At 33.3% G+C, this 20,407-nt stretch overlaps 1 pseudogene; it reads left to right on the forward strand.

Moving 5' to 3' along the window:
- Positions 1-18,030, forward strand: part of LOC124974194 (zinc finger protein 639-like) — a 29,837-nt pseudogene extending 11,807 nt beyond the window's left edge.
- Positions 18,031-20,407: the final 2,377 nt, after the last annotated feature.

Consider the following 20,407-nt stretch of genomic DNA (forward strand, 5'->3'; position numbering starts at 1 on the left):
TTATACATTTATATGTACAATTTTATACATATGTATTTGTATACATATACATCTTTAAATTTTAATTTTCATGATGTTTATGCATCAAAGGACACAATGGAGTTAAAAGGAAACCTTCAGAATGGTACGAAATATTTGCAAATTATATCACTGATATGACCTTCATGCTCTGAAAATATGAAGAACTTCTATAATTAAACAACCACTACAGAAAGACAAATAACTTAACTAGAAAATAGGTAAAGGATCTGATTCTCAAAAAAAGCTACTACAAGTGTATATTAAGATGTCCTACCTCACTAATAATCTCAGAAATGCAAATCCAAACTACAATGAGATACTACTTGATATTCATTAAAATGAAGAAGTGGAGAATGAAGAAAAGGAGAAGGCAGTGGAGACTGGGGAAGAGGAGGAGGAGGAGGGGGAGAAAGCAGACACAAAAGAAAATAAGTGTTGGTAATGGAGAAACTGAAACCCTTGTTCACTGAGATGAGAATGTAAACATTTGCAATCCCTATGAAGAACTGTATGGTGTTTTCTCAAAAGAAAATTAAAAACACATTTGGTGCCTTTGTCACACACAAAATATTTTCTTCTGAATTGGAATTTACTACTCCAAAGTCCGCATTTTTTTTCCAGTTTATTCATTTAATCTTATCATCTCCCATACTCTGAAAATATTAACAATAGTAGTATAACAGTAATACAAATGCTTGTTTGCAGGTTTGGGCTGTAGCTGAGTGGTAGAGCACTTGCCTCACTGGGTTCAATCCTCAGTACTACATAAAAATAAAAAGAAATTGTGTCCATCTACAACTAAAAAATATTTTTTAAAAAATACTTGCTCATTCTTACCAACCTGTCAAATTCAAAAATAGAAGCTGATTTTTAGATGAGTCTGTTGCAAGAAACTGTACTGTGAATTAGCCAGGGTTCTCTAGAAGAACAGAACCAACATGACATATATGAAGTATGATTATCAAAAAGGGATTAATTAGATTGGCTCACGTGACCAGAAACTGGATAGTCCCTCAATGTCTGTCTGCAGGTTGAAGGGTTGGAGGTACCAGCAGCGGCTCAGGTCAAGAAACTGGAGACTCTGAATAGGAGGAACCAAGGATGCAACCTCAGTCCAGGATCACAGACCTAAAAGTTCCCTGACCACCCTCCAGCCAGTCTGCTTTGGGACAGTGAAAGAGCTGGAGTCTGAAGTCCTCGGGAGCTCACAGCAGCAATCCAAACACCAGCTCAAGAAGAATTGAGCTGTGTCTGCTGCTGCTTCCTTCTTCCACCTTTTTGCTCCATCCAGGCCACCAACATGTTAGACTGTGCTGCTCACATTTAGGTGGGCCTCCCCCTCAATTTGTTATCCCACAAGTGAATCATTCCTAGAGAGACCCTCATGGACAGACCCAGAAATCTCAATCTTAGGGATCCCTTAATCCAATCAAGTTGACAATTCAGACACATATGCTAAAAATGTCTGTGCCTATGTTTTAATGTAATCTACCCTCACCCATCCCAACACAGTGAAAAATAATTACTTTTGAGGAGTACTGCACACCATGTCAGCTCAATATTTTATTGGAAAGTCTATACTTAGGTTTCTCAAACTTACTGTGTTTATAAATCCCTGGAGGACCTTGTTGTAATGCAGATTCAACCTTAGTAGGATGGAAATAGGGCTGGGAGTCTGAATTTCTGACTGTTCCCAAGTCATACTCATAATGCTGATTTGTGAGCCAAACTTGAAGTATCAAGGTTATATAGTTATGCCTATTAAACAACCTATCATAAAAGAGAAGGAAAATAAAGGAATGCAAAAAGGAAAAAGAAAAGTCAAATTATCTCTGCTTATTGATAACATTATTCCCTATTTAGAGACTCCAAAAGACATATCAGAAGAGCTGATAATCAATGTAGCAAAATAGCTAAATACAATTACAACATATATAAAAGACTTTCCTTTACTCCAAAGATGAATCTTCTGAAACAGATTAGAAAAGTCATCTTCCTCTTGTACTTCACGTCCTCTGACCAAGTAGTGACAGTGACACCCTGGTGGTATACCTGCATATGTTAGTTTAGCATTTTCTGCATTGTGGTAGAGTGAAATGGATGTCACGTTGTCACTTACACAAATTTTTAATATGAAATCTTTTATCAAGGAAGCATCTTTGGACTCTGTTTTTAAAACCTTCTGAACCATGACTTGGAGCTGGCAGAGCAGGCTGTGGCTGTGGACTTCAGCACAATCATCAACATCGCTGTTGAAGAAATTACAATTTACTTCCATTCCAAGTTGTAAATGCTAGTCTTCCCCTCCCCAATAAAAAGACCATTAACTTGAAAAAAAAAAAAAGCCATCCTATTCACAATACCTCAAATAAAATCTTAGAAATAAATCTGAACAAGGACATGAAAGATATCTACAGTGAAAAGAATAGAATGCTAAAGAAAATAATTGAAGAAGACCTTAGAAGATGGAAAGATCTTCAATGCTGTGGATAGGCAGAATGTTATCAAAATTGCCACATTACCAAAGGCATTACAGATTTAATGCAATTTCTGTCGAAATACCAATGACATTCTTCAAAGAACAAGGAAAGACAGTTCTAAAATTCATTTGAAAGATTAAGAGACCCAGACATGCCGAAGCACTCCAAAGCAAAGCTAGAGGCATTGCAACATGGAACCTCAACTACAGAGCTACAGTAACAAGAACATCAGGATAACTGACACCAAAACAGACATGAAGATCAATGGAATAGAAAACAGAGCTACTCTCATCTGATACTCTACAAAGATGCCAAAACACATCCAGCACAAAGGAAAAGCCTTTTAAACAAATGGAGCTGGGAAAAGTGGATATCCATATGTAGAAGAATGAAACTTGAACCCTATCTCTTAGCCTGAACAAAAGTGAATCCAAAGTGGATCAAACACCCAGGAATTAGACTATCAAATCTTTAACAGCTGAAAGAACATGTTGGCTCAGCACTCTAAAATACTGGCAGATACGTCGAATCCCTTAGAATGACTACTAAAGCATTAGAAATAAAACAAAGAATCAGTAAAAGATGACTTCAAATTATAGAGGTTCTTCATGCAAAATGAGAAAAGAGCTTGAAGAGAGCTTACAGAATGGGAGATCATTGCCACCTGTTTCTCATATATGGAATCAATGCCCAAAATATATAAAGAGCTCAAAAAAATTAACATCAAAACCCTAACAATCCAATTAATAAATGAGCAAAAGAACTAAAAATACTTATCTAAAAAGGAAATACAAGTGGTCAATAAACACATGAAAAAAATGTTCAACATCCCTAGGTATTGGGGAAATCAAAATACCCTCAAATTTCATGTCCTTCTAATCAGAATGGCAATTATCAAGAATATAAATGCTAATAAATGTTGACAAGGATATGGAGGAAAAGGTACACTTATTCTTTGTTGACAGAACTTCAAATTAGTACAACCACTTTGTAACGAAATATGCAGATTCCTCAACAAATGAGGAATGAATCCACCATGATGCAGCTAACCAACATCTTGGTTTACAGCCAAAGATCTAAAATCTATATACTGTAGGGATATGACACATCAATGCCTATAACAGTACAATTTACAATAGTCAAGATGTGGAAGTAACCTAGGTGCCATTCAACAGAGAAATGCATGAAGAAAATGTGGTATATATACACAACGGAGTTTTACTCAGCCATTAACAATAAAATAATGGAATTTTCTGGTAAATGGCTGGAACTGAAGAACATCATGGTAAGAGATAAGACAGACCCAGACATTCAAAGTTTGAATATTTTCTCTGATATGCAGAAGCTAGGTGAAAATAAGCAGGCAGCATCAGGGGAGGGATATTTCATAAAACAAGAGAGATCAGTGAGGTAGAGGAAAAAGTTTGAGGGCCAAGAGGAAGCATGGGAAAAGTGAAGAACAGTAGAATGAATCTGACAAAACTGTGCTGCATACATGGATGAATATACCACAGTGAATTTATATCCACAATGCATTCATTAAAAAAAAAAAAAAAAAACCTTATAAAAAATAGAACTATCATTAAAGGAAAAGGAACAGGGGGAGGGAGTAACAAAGGGAAAGGAAAATTACCGGAGTTGAAATGGAGTAAACTTTACTCCATACTTGTATAATTATGTCAAAATGAACTGCAATATTTCCTGCATCTAAAATAAACTAATAACAAAGAATAATCCCCCAAATGAAATAACCATCTTATCAAATGTTTCTAATACTGTTACATTATATCTCAAATTAAGTTTTATAAAACTAATGGTGCCTAAAGCTAGCAAAGTCGGCATCACAAATAATAGAATTTCAGCATCTGTGGTGCCTTTATACCTTTAGATTAGTCATTTATAGCAAACTGAGCAGATGTGAGAGAATAATATGTATCTGAATTTTAGGCAAAAACACAAAATATTTACATTTGAAAATTTCAACAAAATGTATAAACTTCTGCATGCTATACAATATTTATTTGTGAAGTGGTAATAATTTTACATTTCCTGTTGCTTGTTTTCTCTAGCACAGTTTTTAAATGAGAAGAGTACATTATTCTAGAGAAGAATGGGAAATATCAATGTAAAAATGTGAAGTGAAAGATAAGTTTAAAGTGATATATGTTTTACTGAAGTAAATTTTATGCAAACTTTCTAAGCTCAGGGATCATTATTATTATAAGAAAAACTTTATCCTTAAGGGTATGATTGGTAAATAGGCTTTTTTGAGACATGTAATTCCGTCACAAATACTCAAGCCTAATTTGTGTGAAGCAGCAAATACAAGTAACTATAATACAATAAAATTTTATTAACATAAACAAGTGATGTGCAAAATTTGGCTCAAGGGTTGTAGTTTGCAAACTCCTGATGTATATCATGTTACATATGAAGTTGTTAGCTACTTTTAGGAATTATTTGTGATCCTTCATTTAGAAACATGCAACTGTAAGCATGTACCAATTTAACGTTTACACAAGTACAATTGAGGAATGTACTAGAAAGTTTTTAAAATGATCAACTTGATTAATGTGGCTGTAGAGTTCAAGAGTCAAAAAACTACAGTAGAATAATAATAAAAGGAAAAAGTAAACAATGGAGAGTTATTCACTTAAAATATTTTTTGTCATAAACTCAAAAAGTAATAATTCAGATAATAAAACAATAGAAGAACCTTTTATACAAATAAAGAATAAGAAAGCTGGGCATGGTGGCACATGCACTTGGGAGGCTGAGGCAAGAGAATTTCAAGTTTGAAGCCAGCTTCAGCAACTACCAAGGGCCTAAGCAATTTAGCGAGGCCCTGTCTCTCAATAAGATGAAAAGACCTGGCGATTATGCCCCAGGGGTTAAACTCCACTGGGTTCAACCCCTGGGACAACAACAATAAATAAAAAGAATAAGTAAAAATACTTAGCCATATGATACTTCCAGATTCTAGTCCACTATGTAAAATGCTTGGAGGCCATCACTTTCATTTTTATACAAATAAACATTGAATCAACTGGTGGCAACTCTTCCTAGATCCATTAGCCAACTAATGTCATATATATATATATATATATATATATATATATATATATATGTCATATATATAAATAACTATATTTTACACAAGTGAATCTAGTAGACAAAAACTATTTCATCAAAAGTAGAAAAATATACATTCTTCTTGAAGGCACAGAAGGTCATTCTCCAGTTGAGATCATATTTTAGTTTACAAAACAAGTTTTAAGACACTTAAGTATATTGAAATCATATTAGGTATCATATCTGAGCACACTGACATAAAATTAAAAATCAATAGCAGGAAAATTCACTAATACATGGAAAACAAACCACATGCTCATAAACAACCAATGGATCAAAAGAGATCAAAGGAAATTTTTAAAAAATAAAGCATGAGTTGAACATATTTAGAAATACCATACCAAAACTAGCAGGTTGCAGTAAAAGAAAATCCATGTAACAGGCAAGTTTATTGCCATTTTTGATTACATCAATAAAGATAGAGGACCTGGTATAAACAACCTAGTAATATACCTGATGGTACTAAAAAAAAGAAATTAAAGTCAAAGAATATAGAAAAAAGCAAAGATCCAAAGCAGAAATAAGGGAAATAATGACTGGCAAACCAATGGAAACAAATTTTAAAAACTCAGAGTTTTTTTTTTTTTTTAAGAAGATAAATTTACAAAAAAACAAACCTTAAGTCAGACAATATAATGAAAAAAAGGACTGAAATACAATAAAAAAGAGTAGACACTAAAATTGATATGATAGAAATACAAGGTATAATAGGAAGTACTATGAAGATAACCTAGAATGAATGGGTAAATTTCACAATACAAACGATCTTCCCAGACCAAATCATTAAGAAAAAAACAGAACATACCAAGAAGAAGTAAGGAGATTGAATCAGTAGTAGAAAGAATCTCATCAAACAAATGCTCAGGATTTGATGGCTTTCTTATTGTCCTCTAACAAACGTTCAAGGAATACAATTTCCTACTCCAAATGTTAAAAAAAATAAACTTAGGGGAGGAAATATTTCCCAAACGATATTACCAGACCATCATTACCCTAATACCAAAACCATATGAGACTAAAAATATCGAAGATCAATAACTCCGATGAATGACATAAGAAAAATGAAGTACACAAACCATTGTGATCACATCCACAAGTACACAAAAGGCATTTTTTTGTTGTTATTAGTATGAAAGCAAACTGAATTCAACCTGTTATATGAGGCATATTTTTATTTCTAAGTGGTGGAAGTTAGATTATATTCCTCATGAAGTATTTTTGCATAAAAATGACCATGTGGATTGACAAAAGGAGCACCTCCATTTTTGAAAGAATGCTCATTCTTTCAAAAGGAGGAGGAGGAGGAGAGGGTTGATGTTAAAGCAGAAAAGGGGCATATATATTCTGAATAAGGATGAAGTAATTAGTAATAAAATTGTTTCATTAGCTGGATTCTACAGGGAATAAAGTCACACTGCAGTGTATAATTAACTGCAAATGGAAATTATGACTTAGTATGTACAGGTCCCTGATCCTTGTTCTTGAGTGAGAAGCTAATACCCCTGGGGTTCAGGCAGAGGGAGAGTCTTTAGGGTAGGAGGACTGTACAGCCTAGGACAATGCTTCAGAGGAGTGGCTTTTTACTGCAGGAGGCCACAAGCTAAGAAACCACTCAGCTCACTACCTTCCTTTGTCACCTGCCATTCTGCCCTTTGTTTATTCTTCCCTAAGCCTCAAGATATGATTTTCATGGGTTTACAAGATAAGGCAATCAGAGTTTTATTTTAGCACCAACTAGCAAAGTATTCAGTAAAGACCCATGTGATGTGCTTTTCCAGTCTGAGAATCACAGGACAAAACATTAAATGGTAGTATTGAAAATGAGAAAAACTAGTTTTCAAATTCCTCTTCTCTAAATCAAATTTGATTTAACTGATGTTTAAAACATAAAATTATATTTTTCATGGAATACCATGTGATGTTCTGATATGTGTATATATTCTGTAATGTTTAAGCATATCTATATCTGCAAACACCTTACTGTTTACGACTTTCTTGTTTGTTTCTGTTGAAACAATGAAAATCTCTCCTTTTTTTTTTTTTTTAGTAAATGATACACTCTATAAAGCACTTTTGAACTTCTTACTCTTACCTAATTAGAACTTTCTACAGATTGAGTAATCTTTCTCCAGGCCTTTAGGCACCCTAGTCTACCCAGTCTCCACCAATACCTTTCTATACTCTGCTTTGATGAGATCAACTTTTATAATTTGCATGAGTAAAATATTGTGTTATCTATCTTCCTGTGTTTGGCTCATTTCACTTAAAATAATGATTTTGATTTGATTTTGATCCCTTTTGCTGCAAATAACAAGATTTCTTTTTTTATAGATAAATAGTATTTCATTGTGTGCTACATCTTTTAAATCCATTTATCAGTTGATGGACACTTCATTTATATTTCTTGGCCAATGTGAATAGTGCTATAATAAACATGGGAATTCAGATCCTTTTTGACATACCGATTTAGTTTGTATATATTCTCAGTATTGGAAAAGCTGGATCATATGGTAGCTCAATGTTTAATTTTTTTTTCCCTAGTGATGGGAGTTGAACCCAGGGCCTTGTGCTTATTGGGCAAGCACTCTACCAACTAAGCTATATCCCCAAAACCCTCAGTGTTTAATTCTTTTAGAAAATGCTTCATTTACCATTTTCCATAATGGCTATGCTAATGTACATTCCCACCAATACTGTGCAAGTGTTCATTTTCTCTACATCCTTACCAATTCTTGTTCAATATAGGTTTTCTATAGTAGCCATTCTTACTGGAGTAAAATGATATCTGATTCTGATTTTGATTTGTATTTCCCTGATAATTAGTGATGTGGAGTATCAGATCTTTATTATTTTTTCTTGAATCTTATTTTCCCAAAAACAACAATTTTTAAATTCTACATTGACAAAAAGGACTTACATTTGTTGATACTTCTTCATTATCTGGTGCCTTATTTTAATGGTTACATGAAGTCATATTTATTTGAAAGTTCTTTCTGTTTATTGGTGTATAGTGCCATCTACACACTTATGGATATGATTTTTATTGCAATCTGTATAATTTGGCTTGGTTTGTGCCTTTCCACAAATTCTAAGCAGACTGCTAATTTATTCTGATCCTGTAGTTCCTTTGGCTATTATAGCATTTAATGGTGCCCTAAATCCAGATTTGCTACAAATCTGATAATATATTATCCCTGTTTCAGTATTAGAGGGCAATCCAACTGTAGGGTTTTTAAATTTTTTTTATTTTTATTTTTTTTAGCAACGCCAAGGTATTCTGCATGTCTTTTTTAACTACCTAAAAACCATAGTCAGTCCCTCAAAGCCTGGCCCTAAGGTCAGCCTAGGTCCAGTTGTCATTTCCATGGTAACTTGACTGTGATCCAGGAGTATGAACCTTCCTAATGATCCAATGCCATGCCTGTAGGAATTAATGTTATCAGGCTCTGGCATGCCCCAAGTCCAAAGCACACTGAACTATCACAGCACTGGATAACACCAAGACCCATACTAATATTGACTGCCTACTGCTGAGGCAGACTCATGGAACAGCAGTGTGGTGACCAGCTACAAGTGATACTGGCCAGAAGTCCAATGGACTGGGGCTGCCTCTCTCCATGTGGCGCTGGCTGTTTCAGAGGCTTTGTCCATAAGAATTGGCCTATGGCTAGAGGACATGAATGTCTTCCGAAGTATTCGATTTCAGAAGCCTGTCATTAAATTACAAGGGACAGTACTGCTCTTGTTGCCCTGACATCACACCAACGAATGAAATTTTGTTCCATTCTCTGTTACCCAACGTTGGGATAGTGTTGGTGAAGGCAGCCTCTTGACTTCCCAAGCTGATGCTAAGCTTGGTTCCACATGGTATGGAATTGAGGAGGGTTGAAATAGTCAACTTCTTCCTGCCTTCTTCAATGTGTTTCTTTTGTTATTATACTAAATCATGCATGGTCCCGTGTCTTGTTCCTCATCTCTTCTGAAAGCAGTTTAATGACTGTACAGCTGTTGAAATTGGGGTGTCTATGGAGAGGTGATGGGTGGAAGATCTTCCTCAATGGTAATATTGTTTTGCTTTTGCAAAACCCATGTTTAGAAAATTAACATGCTTGAGGATAACAACTTCAAAATTACAGCTTTGTGATGGTAGGATAAAACCTGGATCATTTTGTTACACACAGTTTTAGAGGGGAATATCAAACACAGGAAAACTTAAGTGGTCATTTTTCCAAGAAATGAAAACAGTAACTAGTGAACAAGGGCAATAAATAAAAGTAAGCAAAGTTCAATATTCATTCAAACATAAGATATATATTCATTGAAACCCTGTGCAACACTTTGACACCAAATAAGTTTATCAATTTCTGTAGTGTGGAAAAAGGTTAATATATTTTGTATGGTAACATATAATTTTTACTATGAATGTATAATAAATTAATATTTAAGATCAAATTTTACTAATCTTGCATGAAATTTTCATTCTTACATATGAATAAAAATCTTGGTCTAAGTCAGAATTTCATGGACTTACCTAGAAGATTTCTTCTCTAATTCAAAGCATAATTTAGACTGGAATATTCCATGATTCTACTGCAAGAATATTTTACAAAGAGAAAAAGTGAACACTGAGTTCACATAAAGGATTAGATATATAATTTTGTAATAATCTTTGTGATCATTTGCTAGTTTATGTAGTCAGATATCATTGTGGTAGTACTTCAGGTGACTACTTCTGCACCAGCAGTTAAACCATCAATGTCATTAAAATAAAAATTAGCTTTGATATCAAATTTCAGTTACAAAGTTGGAGAAAAGAGGAAGAATATTTACTTATGTATATAGCTTAGTACAGATGGAAAATTCTAATTGATAAATATTAAAAAGATAGCAAATTTATATATCTTATGTTAGAACAGGAAATGAGAATTTTATATGCCACTTACAACTACACTGGGAGATTACTGCATTTGAACATTTGAAGTAATTGTTAGTAACACATAAAGTTTCTTTTGTGTTCTAATTACACCTAATTATCACTTATATTGTTGAAAACATTTTTATGAAAATTTGTAATTTAAATGCTTATTTCCAATAAAATTCTATTTTTAACTAGCTGACTGAAAAGAATGTGTATACTGTGTGTAAGATTAATGAGGATTTTGAGAAGCAGAACATATCATTGGGAACATTCTAGAATAATTTGAAGCTCAAATCAAAAGTCGTAAAGAAATATTTTCAATTTTAAAATGTCATTTTCTGATGTCTGTGGTCACCTGTATATTTGTGTAAAAACCAATTCAATTTTAATAACAAGAGTATCTTCATATCCCTTCAGAGAATATATCTGGCTTGTTCACCACTATACCATTAGGATCTGAGAAGATCTTTCCCATCAGATTGTTTTTAAGTGAATATCTACTATATAAATAACCAGTAGAACAGTTGTTGGAAGCTATAAGATTTGAAAAACAATGATATCTCTTCAGTTATGACTGGAAAGTAAAGACAAAGACATCAGAAGCAGGTTTGCCTTACCATGATGTATATTTTTTCTTTTCCACCGTTTTTTCTCTACCACAGTTTTAATGACTTGGAGATGAAGGAATAAAATGGTGAACTTTCTTGCTTTAAAATAATGGGGTATATTAGATTAAATGTCTAATATCTTCACTAGTAAGTTATTGTTCCCAAAGAATGAACTCAGAACATGGTGCTTATTGCAACACATACACTGATGCTCCATATTCAGTACTAAGCAAATAAGAATTTGAACCTGGTCTTTAGTGCACATTCTTCAGAGTTAGGTAACAGTCTTTAATTTTTAAAAATCTGTACTAATCATGGGCAAAAAATCCAGCAGTTATTAGTAACACACTCTTTGAGACAGAAAGTTATACATAGATTCATATATACAGTCTTTGCATAATGAAAGATAAAGCTCATTTTCCTTAACAATTCAGGTAAGTCAAAGAAACACTTAAGTTGTTTTCCAAGATAATTTCTGTCATATTTAAAACATATCATTTATATGATCCATTTTTTATGCAGAAGCCAATAACAACTATGATTATCTACAGGTCAATAAGATTCAATCATTAATATGATCTACAGATTCCATGATACACTGGTTGATTGGTTATTTGTCTTAAATATTCAAATTGGACATTTGATAATTTAACAGAAAGCAAATGGGAAGTGCTATTGTTATAGGCCCTAAACTTATGAACTGGTTTTTAAATACATTACTTTTTGGAATCTATATGAAAAGTAACCATTTTGCACTTCGGTGTTAGTTCAACCTGTATGTCAAGAGAATTATTCTCATCAGACTTTAGTATTTTGATTTGCAAATATGTGACATAGTATGCATTTTTCTATAAAATGTAACATAAAATAGATACCAAGTTAATGGGACTCAATCAATATCCCCATTATAATGTCCAAGACTTTTTAACATCTCAAATCACCATAGAGTATCACAGTGTTATACTACAATAATGACATTGTGTCATCAGAGTGGATGTTCAAAGAGTGTAACAATTGGGCGGATGGTATTTCATAAGGCAAATGGCATGTAGAAGATAAATATGGTTTCGGAAAAACTGAAAGAAAATTTTATATAAACTTACAACATGGGTGGAAAGGTTCAGATGCCCAGTGGTGCAACCAAGCATGTCCTTCAAAATAAAGAACAAAATAAATTATATCTTCTTTTATTCCCCACATTAAAAAATAAATGCAGCACATAGAATGCATTTTCTGGTTTGGGTTGAATACACTCTATGCTTGAGAATTCTGCTCTACAAATTTATGAGTCTAGAAAAGTCTATTAACTTTGAGTGCTAATGTGTCAGAGAAAGGCTCTTCATAAAATGGAAACTATAGAGATCACAGATGTGCTGCCTGAGCCAAGATACTACACAAAATGTAGGATAATAGATAAAATCTAAGGTGGTGTGTATGGCACACCCCAAAAGGCTAATTACAAAACAGTATTCAAGGGGAACTAAAGCAAAGCCATGCCACCCACAACAGAGAATGTTACTTAATCAAATATTTTCATACATTGCTAAATCAAACATTTTCATACTTACACAGAGTTTTATGTTTGTTTAAAGGAAACGAAAGCATACTTAAAACTATCATTTCAAAGAATCAATATCTTTTGACAATTTAACTTATTTATTCAGACTTTGTTTTTTAAATATTTATTTTTGCATTATTTTAAATCAAAATGTAGGCCTTGTTCAAGGCAAGCCTTGGCAACATAGCAAGATCCTTTCTTTAAAAATCTATGTGTGAAATACACATATGTAAATACATGTATATATCTTTAAAATTTAATTCTCAGAGTGAAATATGTATTTGTGCATCAAAGGACACAATGGAATGAAAAGGAAACATTCAGAATGGTACAAAATGTTTGCAAATTACATCCAGTCAAATAACTTGACCAGAAAATAGGGAAAGGACACGAATCCATGTTTCTCCAAAGAAGATACATAAAGTACTAACAAGCATATCAAAAGATTTTCTATTTCACTAATGATCTGGGAAATGCAAATCTAAACTACTGTGAAGTACTAATTGACAGTCATTAGCATAACTAAGAAGAGAATGAAGAAAAGCAGAAGGAAGAGGAGACTGCAAAATGGAGGAGGAGGAGGAGGAGGAGGAGGAGGAGGAGGAGGAGGAGGAGGAGGAGGAGGAGGAGGAAAAAGCAGACAACAAAGAAAGTAAGCGTTTGCAAGTGGAGAAACTGAAACCGGTGTTCACTGAGATGGGAATGAAACTTTTTGCAGTCACTATGAAGAACTGTATGGTGTTTCCTCAAACAATTAAAAACAGAATTATCATATGATTCAGTAATTCCACATCTGAGTATCACCAAATTGATGGCTGAAAAAATTGGAATAGATACCAACAATGGACTATTATTTAACCTTAAAAAGGATGGAAATTCTGATATGTATTAAAAATGGATGAATAAGCACCTCATGCTGTTACATAAGCAATCACAAATAGACAAGTACTCTACAATTGCACTTACATGACTATGAGTTAAAGTGAATAACTCTTGAAAATATTCCAAGAATCTAAACATTATTTTTCCCATTTTTCATATTTCTTGCAATTTCTTCAAATATAAGGATGCATGTAAACTGATCAATAAGTAATTTAAGTTTGCATGTAAAACTGAAGTCAATTTTAGTTTCATTAAAAAAAATCTCATATTATTTGAGTTATGAGGGATGTTGAATTAGCATTTTCTATATGTTAGAACATCTATCATGTCTTGCCTCTGTGTGCTAAAGGACAACAAACAAAATTATCTTTAAAAACATTTCACAGAGATTTTGAAAATGTCCTCATGTGGATGCTGTATCCATTTAAAAAATTACCTCTCTCATTCTGCTCCCCCTAATGTACTAGGATTGTTGACTGTATTGTCTGACTCTCTCCTCCACTTTTTTTTTTAATTCTTGAAAATGGGTAGTATGAATGATACTAGATTTTATATCCCCATGACACTGCATAGGACCTAACCCAAGGCTGAATCTCAATAAATATATGTTGAATAACATATTAATGTATGGCAATAAATAATTACATACATATGCATATTAAATAAATGTATATTCATTTAAGAAAATCAATTGGATAACATCCTCCAGAGTTATCTAGAGATCAGACACCATTTAACCATATTGATTTCAGGATTGTTAAGGTCCACATTAATTAGATTTTGATTCAGTGTTTATGGAGGTTTGACATCTAATAGCTTTCTCTATTCTCTGTGAGACACTGCCTAATTTCCATCCTGTTTGTTTCCTGACTTTCAAGTTGAGGAAATAAGCTCACAGCAAAATTCATTTACTTTATAAAATTCTCTCTCGCCTATCATCAAGGATAATGCCACCAGTGATGTCTGGGAAATATGCTTAAGGTAATTGGGCCTGATATTTCTTTTTCAATACTAAAGACCAAAGTATACAATCATACTTGTAATTACTTCATTTAATATATCCTCTGCGTAGCATACAATCTAAATGTTCTAGCTAAATGTCTTGTATATGTAAGTAAATCCCTGTATTTTCTTCCTATGATCACCAAAATTATCCAGTCATAAAAAAGATTTCAGTGCCATCTAAAGTCAATGTAACAAAGAATTACATTTAGGAAAATTAACATTTAGTACAATCTGCAATGTGCTAAAGTGATGGTGAAAAAATTTGCCTCTCTAATGCAAATATGACAGAATTATTAGTAAAGTTTTAAATTCCAAATTGCACTTTGAAACTTATAAAATAGCCTCTCTGCTTCAGTTTTTAAAGTATTACTGATAGTGAGTCAACAGTATGTTATTTACGTTCTTTGTTCAATATATTGTCAAATAAACATTATGACAGATGTGAAACATAAATGACATTAATGTCATCTGTCCTCTGACAGTTGATAAAGACCAGTAATCTAAGTTAGGAATATTTTGCCACATGGGGCCATATTGGATTGCATATGGCAATCATTGAAATGAGATAGTTCTAAAGGTTAATAAAATGTCTTTTAAAGACACTTCATAGAATTTCCCCATCTCTGTAGCCCAGGTGATTAAAGTTGTAAGTAAACAAAAGTTTCATCCAGCACTGTCTACTGCTATATATCATCCCAGAAATCAGGATCAGTTAAGGTTCATCATGACAGTTCATGAACACTGTCACTGTGATATTGGGGTGGGGGGTATGGGAATGTCAGCTGCCCCCAGTGTAGCAGAACTCCAATTTGATTCTGGTGAACTTAGAAACAGCACTCTCCTTCATATCATCTTGCCTGCCATTGCTACTCTCTTATCTAATTTGTTTGTTGTCACAGAAATTTATCTTCAGGGGGAAAACATTGAAAATATAAGGTGATGGTCACTGTGTAATGGAGGTTATAGTGGTTACTCTGATGCAAATTTGAACAATTTTAGTATTTCCTAGTGAATTATGAGTGTGTTCACAAATTTATATCATTGACAGGGATAGGGAATATGTTTTACCAATCAGAGAATATATAGGTAACTGCAGATATGGCTCAATATATAAAATTTATGTTGTAATTTTTAGAATGCAAATTATTTGCAAAATATTTAACATTTTACATGGTGATGCTTTTGGAAGACTTACAGTTTTATTTCCTTAATGTACTTTTGAAAAAGCTATACTCAAAATAAAAATCTGATTATTTTAATGCCATATTTTATTCCCCTTTATTCTCTTATTCTCTCTCACTCTGTCAATAGATACTTAAATAGAATATTGTCATTCCTCTAATTTAAATCTGTATTTGGGCCAACTAAAAGAACACAAAGTAACATAGTTATGGTTTTAGGATGGATTATTAACCACAAAAAGACTATATTAAATGGATTACATATCACATATTAGGGAAACTGAATTTCTGTTAAATCATATATAAAAAGGATATGATGTGTGCAGGCACCAAGCCAGGGAGTGAGTGTGCAGCTTAGCTGGGTCTGGGGCCTGTAGGGCAGGACTTGGGACATGGAGGAGGGAAAGAGCCAGTCTAGCAGAGAGCCTGGGAGCACCAGGGCCTGAGCAGCATCGCCTGCAGCCCTGTGTCCTCAGCTGTGCCTGAGTTGGCGGGGGTCCCTGTATATCAGTGACTAACTTCCCCTCCTTCCAATTACTAAGAACTGGAAATAAGATATAACTTGCTGGTGGCAGTTCTTAGCCATGATGAACCCATATACCCCATATTTAGTTATTCAGTGCCCAGGAATCAGAAGACATGTAGTTACATCTCTGGTTTTGCCATTTCTTTGTTGACTTGACTTTCACTGAGTTTTTCTTCATTAGTAAAATTGAGGGTTTTTTTAACCTATCTGTGGAAAATTTGGAATTTATTTTTTCTCACTGCAATATTAAGAATTATACCAAATTGAGAAGATAAAAAGGACAACTTTATATCCTTCTCATTATTCAGATTCCTCTGGAATTAGCAGAAATGTAGATGAATTAAATGGTAATTTTTTTTTTCTGATCATTGTTAACAGTGTCTGTTCTATGAGACAGCCAGACTCGGTATCAGAATCATCATGTTTGACAACAAAGATGATGATTCTGATACCAAGACCTCATATGATATGCCAAAATTTGCAGGTGGAATCAAACCCAGAAACAGAAATCAAAACTATCTTGTTCCCACTCCTGTACATAGAATTATAGACCACACTGGCTTTTCTACAGAAAAATCTGCTGATGTAGAAATCTGTGAAGAATGTGACTCACTGGAATCAATCAACCAGCAATCTGAAAAGGAGAGTCCTATAGAAGTTCACACCACCAAAGATGTCCCCATTGCATGTGCTTTCTGAGGATTATGACATACAGATAGAACACAATTCCTCCAAGAGCCTCCAAGACCAAAATGATGAAAGCCATCAGCTAAGCTTTGTAAAATTTGTGACAAAAGTAAAACTTTGAATGGGACTGCCCAGCAGAAATGGACTGTACTGAGAGCTAACAGCAGTGGTCTCTATAAGTGTGAACTTTGTGAATTCAATAGTCAGTAATTTTCTGATTCAACACAGCATATTGTCCTTGAAGCATAAACATACTGATTCAAATATGTGTCAAGTAGGCAAGGAAAGCTTCTTTGCCAACAAGCTTCTGATCAAACATGCCAAACTACATGAAGAGGATCTATACATTGGTAAATACTCTAATTACAGTACAGAAATTTTTGAGAAACTCAACCAGTCCATTGTAGACACCCACTTTAGCCATCATCTGTATTGGTGTGACCAGTGTGATGTACAGTTCTCCTCAAGCAGTGATCTCTACCTACATTTTCGGGAGCAAGGCTGTCATGAACAGTACTTGTGTCAGTTGTGTGAACATAGAACAAATGATCCAGAAGACTTGCATAGCCATGTGGCAAATGAGCATACATTTAAATTAATAGAATTAAGCAATAAGTATAACAATGGGTAATGGAGAACATGAATAATACAGCCTCTTAAGCAAAATGATCTCTGAAAAATGGAAGAACTTCTTTGCAAGGCATGTCTGTGGTGTTCAAAGTATATGTTATACAAATGACAAACAGGTATGTTGCTATTGAACATAATAAAATATTTCCTCACGTTTGTGATGACTTTGGGAAGGCCTTTTCAAGTATGCTAGAATATTGCAAGCATTTAAATTCACATTTATTTGAAGTGATTTATTTATATCAATATTAAGAATATTCAACAGGACAGACTAAAGATCCTAAAATTTATCTAGATTTCAAGCATTTGGTTGACTTACCTCATAAATGTAATGACTGCTTGATGAGGTTAGGAAATGAAAGGGAAGTAATAAGTAACTGTCTAGTTCATGAAACAACTTGATTATCTCTTTGTTTTGACTTAAGTAATGTTTATGTAAAATAGTAAATTCAACTTTGTGGAAAAATAAAATAGATGATGAAATGATTATATTATTTAATATTTAAAGAACTGCCATAACTATTTTGAGAACAACCCAACAGAAAATATGAAAAGAGTAGGAACAGATAGTTAACATTAAATTAAATTACAATTGATACATTAATTTGTCTCTGTTTTCATTAAAGTAGTGAATAAAAACAGAAATACAAAGTAATTTTTCTTTTACTAGTCATCTTGAGAAGGATAATGTCTAAACATAAAAAGAGGCTTATGTTTTCTAAGTTTGATAATGAATATACAAAATTGCTGCATCTTCCTAACAGGTCAATTCTATCCAAATTAAATTCATCAAAATTAAAAATGCAAACTGGCCCTTGTTGACACACTACCTATAACCCTATCGACTCAGGAGTCTGATCCAGGAGGATCATGAGAGTTCAAAGCCAGTCTCAGTAAAAGCAAGGGGCTAAGCAACTCAGTAGACCCTGTCTCTAAATAAAGTACCAAATAGGGCTGGGGTTGTGGTTCAGTGGTCCCATGTCCCTGAGTTCAATCTCTAGGAACCATTCCCCCCCAAAAAATTGCTGCAAAATGATAATATAAAACAATAATTTCACCCTCAACCTTCTTTTATATACCTCTATGTTTATAAATAACATGTACTTCCTTCTTCATAAATTTTGTCCATTAAGCATCTTATTTCAATTATTAGTTAGATTTGTGTTATGATTCAGCTCTCCATCCACCCCTTCCCTGGCTCCTCAACATTGAAGGAACCCATAATCAAACACCTGTAAGTGTCCCTTATTATCATATTTACTAATAATAAAGTATCACATTTCAATTTAAAAATGTTTGTATTAAGCTTATTTCATACTATTTGAATGAGAAAAAAATCCATTTTTATTTTTTACACTCAATTACTTTTATTATAGCATCATGCCGACTTCCTTGCTGTCCCCTGTGTATTTTCTGCCTCCCATTATAACCAAATTATGTGTTCCAACTCTATTTCCAAATCTTCCCAGTGTAAGACTTTTTGTAGTATACTCAAAATGCATGCTTTAGTTAACACTTTTTTCATTTTAATTTTATGGCCTTCTTTCCTTTATGTTTGCATTCTTCTACCAGCATCCCTGCTTAACGAGTTCTAATGTAGGCAAAGACTAGGTGTGGCCTTTGCTTATCTTTTAGTCAATATTTAGATTATTTTAATGATTCTTATATTTCTTTTATTTCGTATTTTTCCTTTCTTAGTTTATTCCTACATTTTACTAAATATTTCCATTAACTGTATACAAAGGCCAACTGAATATTATTTTGAAGTTGTTTATGAATGAACATACGCTTACATGTGGTTAGCAGCTTTCATGTGAATAGACTTACATGCAATGTCACTTCCTTCAAACTTTCCCATATTGTCAAGATTCTAATCTTGCTTTTGAAAATAAGAAAATATTTGTGATTCCAGAAACTTTATATGTGACATTTTCTTCCCCTGCTGGAAAAATTTCAAGATTTTTCTCCATTGTTCTGAAACATCTAAATGAGTAACTGTGCAGGAGTACAGGGAAATTCATGGCATCAGTATATGTATGTCATAATCTTCTACCCAAGGAAGGAATTCTCCCCCGAGGGTCAACGAAAGCTTGCAGCATGCTCAGTTCCTATTATGGAGTGGTTGTATACATTTAAAATATTTGATATGTTCAGTGTTTACATTTTATTTATTTATTTATTTTGTACTGACTATCTAGTTCCTGATAATAAATGAAGGTTGTTTATTAGAATGTGGTTGAGCACTATGCCTCATTTTGAGGTAGGAAAGAAAATCTGGGATTCTCATTTCTTTTCTAAAAAAAATTGAGTTGATAAATAGCAATTGTATGTATTTATGGGACACTATGTACTGTTGATATAACTTTTGTTATACATAATAAATTGACTGTAAACATTATCTATATCTTCTCATTAGAAGTTCCAGGGCATTCCAATGTTGATAGTTTTAGAATTTTGATAGTATTGACTTACCTCATTTTCTCCCCATTTGGGGTTACTATTTCAATTAAATTACATGTAATCAATTACCACTATATAATTGCATTATTACTAATTATTTCTTCTTACATTCACTTTACTTTCTTATTGTTTACATTATTTCATCATATCATGCTTTCTTTATTTTCATTTCACTTGTTTTCAGAGCTGTCAAAGAAAAATATTCTTCAATCCCTTTTGTGGTTAAATAAAAGATGACCACCATTTTAAAATTTAAATAAACAGATACATAGTTAAATCAAATATGCCCAAAATTAAATTACAACTTTTGTTCATATTA

Source organism: Sciurus carolinensis, unplaced genomic scaffold (assembly GCF_902686445.1).
Source record: "Sciurus carolinensis unplaced genomic scaffold, mSciCar1.2, whole genome shotgun sequence".
NCBI lineage: Eukaryota > Metazoa > Chordata > Mammalia > Rodentia > Sciuridae > Sciurus > Sciurus carolinensis.